The following is a 5,000-nucleotide window of genomic DNA, read 5'->3' on the forward strand; positions in this document are numbered from 1 at the left end:
AAGTCGTGGACCGGCAATCACTCCACCTGCACCTGTTCGTGCCCCACCCCAACCGCCCAACTCGCAGCTCCAGCGGATGAACGGCGGACTTTGCTCGCACTCGCAATGTGCAATCCACCCCTATAACGTGCGTTTCATGAAGAGTTATGTCCAATATGCGACATTCCCGCTGTCCCTATACATGAGCTGCGAGCTGTACCACGTACGAGCTACAGACGCGAGCGCGTTGCTCTCTGTACGAATGCAGATGCTCAGCGGCAGCTAGGAGGCGCTCCATCCATGTCGGTACCGGTGAGCGTTGCACTCGCAGTCGCAAAAACGTACGGCAAGTATATTACTCGGAAGAGTCAATGACAGTCCAAGCCCCCCTGCGTGGGAAGAGTCTTCCTAGGCCATGACCCACCGGAAGGGCGCAGCGTCCCCCACCCCAGACATGTGACGTCACACTATCGGTATTGACGACTAGACTGATTCCTTATAATCATTTGCCATACACCGGTGGAAGCTGCCGAGACGAGTAACTACATAGCGGGCTCGCCGTGTCACTAATGTACAGAGATACAATAGTTTCGACTGGAACCGGATTAAACGTATACACGGCGCTGATTAGTAATAGATAGAGCCATCAGAATACAGATAATGTATACAACTGTCCGTATACATGCTGAAAGACTCTGCTCACAATCACACGTCAGCCAGACACTCTTATCACGCACTACTCTCTGCCTGTAACAGGCACACAGACAATATCTAAGCACCAGCATGGAACAACACCCAGTGCATCCTCTCTGCCACATTAGACAATCCACACTATCATAACCAGACCGGGAGGTCCACTCGGAAAACAGAATATCCCACCCTTCCGACAACCACCATTGCTCAGCTAAGCCACCAACACCCACACATGTCCTACACAGGGGTGCACCCAACATCACAATACTGCCTCCTGTCACACCACACAAACAATGGCACGAATGAAAGACACAGGTCTGCCACAAGCATGGAATCAGAGCGCCGCCTGTTATGAGCCAAAGGTGCACCCTGACGTGGCAAATCAGATGATGCCGCAGTCATTTACTTACGATAATCACAATCAACAAACCAGCCCCCCCCCCCCCCCCGAAAACACCTTTCCTTACAACAATGTGTGCCTTAACCTAACCCGTATTGTGCCTTAACCTAACCCGTATTGTGCCTTAACCTAACCCGTATTGTGCCTTAACCTAACCCATATTGCGCCTTAACCTAACCCATATTGCGCCTTAACCTAACCCATATTGCGCCTTAACCTAACCCATATTGCGCCTTAACCTAACCCATATTGCGCCTTAACCTAACCCATATTGTGCCTTAACCTAACCTATATTGTACCTTAACCTAACCCATATTGTACCTTAACCTAACCCATATTGTACCTTAACCTAACCTATATTGTACCTTAACCTAACCTATATTGTACCTTAACCTAACCTATATTGGGCCTTAACCTAACCTATATTGGGCCTTAACCTAACCTATATTGGGCCTTAACCTAACCTATATTGGGCCTTAACCTAACCTATATTGGGCCTTAACGTAACCCACGTTGCGCCTTAACCTAACCTATATTGTACCTTAACCTAACCCATATTGTACCTTAACCTAACCCATATTGTACCTTAACCTAACCTATATTGGGCCTTAACCTAACCTATATTGGGCCTTAACCTAACCTATATTGGGCCTTAACCTAACCTATATTGGGCCTTAACGTAACCCACGTTGCGCCTTAACGTAACCCACGTTGCGCCTTAACGTAACCCACGTTGCGCCTTAACGTAACCCACGTTGCGCCTTAACGTAACCCACGTTGCGCCTTAACCTAACCCATATTGCGCCTTAACCTAACCCATATTGCGCCTTAACCTAACCCATATTGCGCCTTAACCTAACCCATATTGTACCTTAACCTAACCTATATTGTACCTTAACCTAACCTATATTGTACCTTAACCTAACCTATATTGGGCCTTAACCTAACCTATATTGGGCCTTAACCTAACCTATATTGGGCCTTAACCTAACCTATATTGGGCCTTAACCTAACCTATATTGGGCCTTAACGTAACCCACGTTGCGCCTTAACGTAACCCACGTTGCGCCTTAACGTAACCCACGTTGCGCCTTAACGTAACCCACGTTGCGCCTTAACGTAACCCACGTTGCGCCTTAACGTAACCCACGTTGCGCCTTAACCTAACCCATATTGCGCCTTAACCTAACCCATATTGCGCCTTACCCTAACCCATATTGCGCCTTAACCTAACCCATATTGTGCCTTAACCTAACCTATATTGTACCTTAACCTAACCCATATTGTACCTTAACCTAACCTATATTGTACCTTAACCTAACCTATATTGTACCTTAACCTAACCTATATTGTACCTTAACCTAACCCATATTGCGCCTTAACCTAACCCATATTGCGCCTTAACCTAACCCATATTGCGCCTTAACCTAACCCATATTGCGCCTTAACCTAACCCATATTGCGCCTTAACCTAACCCATATTGCGCCTTAACCTAACCCATATTGCGCCTTAACCTAACCCATATTGCGCCTTAACCTAACCCATATTGCGCCTTAACCTAACCCATATTGTACCTTAACCTAACCCATATTGTACCTTAACCTAACCTATATTGTACCTTAACCTAACCTATATTGTACCTTAACCTAACCTATATTGTACCTTAACCTAACCTATATTGGGCCTTAACCTAACCTATATTGGGCCTTAACCTAACCTATATTGGGCCTTAACCTAACCTATATTGGGCCTTAACGTAACCCACGTTGCGCCTTAACGTAACCCACGTTGCGCCTTAACGTAACCCACGTTGCGCCTTAACGTAACCCACGTTGCGCCTTAACGTAACCCACGTTGCGCCTTAACGTAACCCACGTTGCGCCTTAACGTAACCCACGTTGCGCCTTAACGTAACCCACGTTGCGCCTTAACGTAACCCACGTTGCGCCTTAACCCAACACACGTTGCGCCTTAACCCAACACACGTTGGGCCTTAACCCAACACACGTTGGGCCTTAACCCAACACACGTTGGGCCTTAACCCAACACACGTTGGGCCTTAACCCAACACACGTTGGGCCTTAACCCAACACACGTTGGGCCTTAACCCAACACACGTTGGGCCTTAACCCAACACACGTTGGGCCTTAACCCAACACACGTTGGGCCTTAACCCAACACACGTTGGGCCTTAACCCAACACACGTTGGGCCTTAACCCAACACACGTTGGGCCTTAACCCAACACACGTTGGGCCTTAACCCAACACACGTTGGGCCTTAACCCAACACACGTTGGGCCTTAACCCAACACACGTTGGGCCTTAACCCAACACACGTTGGGCCTTAACCCAACACACGTTGGGCCTTAACCCAACACACGTTGGGCCTTAACCCAACACACGTTGGGCCTTAACCCAACACACGTTGGGCCTTAACCCAACACACGTTGGGCCTTAACCCAACACACGTTGGGCCTTAACCCAACACACGTTGGGCCTTAACCCAACACACGTTGGGCCTTAACCTGCTCTGTAATTGTCATACGACGCGTTAAATTAGTGTGGTGTTGCCTAACTGCAACCCCCGCAATATAGTTTGCTACTCGCACTGCCTGGTCCCCAGAGTATCGCTTCATGTTAAACACCTTGCAGCTATACACTGTAATGCGGATGGCAGCAGGACGTACATGCTCAATGCCCTTCGCAGTTGTTCATTGGCATTTGCATGGCGAAGCACAGCCTACGTTGTGGTACGGCGTGTGTCAACTGTCCGCTGATGTTGTACGTCCAAATCACACACTGTACTGCACATTGGTCCTCATGTACTGAATGATACATCGTGGTACATGTGTGACCGTACCACGACTGCGCCAACAACGGCGAACCATACGGTCCAAATATTGTGCACTCAGCTACGTGTCGTCTCCCTATAAGAGCTGGATTGCAGTATGGTATGCCGTGGATGGCGATCAGCATGAGCCGTCTGTTGATGTAGTGGCGCGTGTTGTCAGACGTAGTCGTCTCTTCTCACACACCGTGATAGCATGGTGCACTGCGTTCCACATCTGCGACATGCGACAGAGGCCGGTTGACAGTCGTTCGCGCAATGGACATCGCATACGTACGGGGGCCACCTTCCACGTGTTCGCGAAGCGTGCACATGTTGTTGCGTGTATGTGGGCAGACATAGTGTGTCGTGACACCTGACACAGGCATGCAACAATCGTTGAATTTGCAAATGGCGATGGACGTCTACGTTTGCTGGTGACGTTACGCAAATGAACAACTGGTAAACGGTTGTGGTGCGGTTGTTCTCGCTAGAGGTGAATCAGTGATGGCGACGATCGGTTGAGCTACCAACCGGTTGTTTCAGCGATACCCACCATGCCCACGAACGTGAATGGCATGTGGGTGTGAAGCGATACGCGGCGGTGGCTGGGTGGGACCGTCCCCGGCCGGTGAGGGGGGGCCTCCCGGCGTGCTGGCCGCGCGGTGCGTGGGCGCACGCGCTACAGCCGGCTGGTGGGGGCGGCCAGTGGCAGGCGCGCCGGCCGACGGAGGCGGCAGGCGGCGCAGCTGCGCGCCGGCGCACCCTGCACGCGGCGCCGTGCGGCCAAAGTAGGTCCTCGCGGGCCCGGTGCGAAGCGCGGTGGACATCTGCAGTGTGCTGGTCCGATTGAGGACTGTGTGCGCTGAGGATGCGCCGCCGCCCGGCGCTCGGCGCCGCGACGCCGTCTGCTGCTCGGTCGCCTCTGCGGTTCTCGCAGGTGGTTTGTATCGCAGCTGTGCGGACGTGTTGGCGCGTGCGCTGTGCTGGGAGAGTTCGCTTCGGCACCCAAGTGGGGCTTTTGTCCTTCTGTGGCGCTGGCGTTGGAGCTGCCGGCCACCGTAGGTGGCGCGTGTTGTCTCCCGCCGGCAATGCCACG

This window comes from Schistocerca americana, unplaced genomic scaffold, assembly GCF_021461395.2.
Source record: "Schistocerca americana isolate TAMUIC-IGC-003095 unplaced genomic scaffold, iqSchAmer2.1 HiC_scaffold_1190, whole genome shotgun sequence".
Lineage (NCBI taxonomy): Eukaryota > Metazoa > Arthropoda > Insecta > Orthoptera > Acrididae > Schistocerca > Schistocerca americana.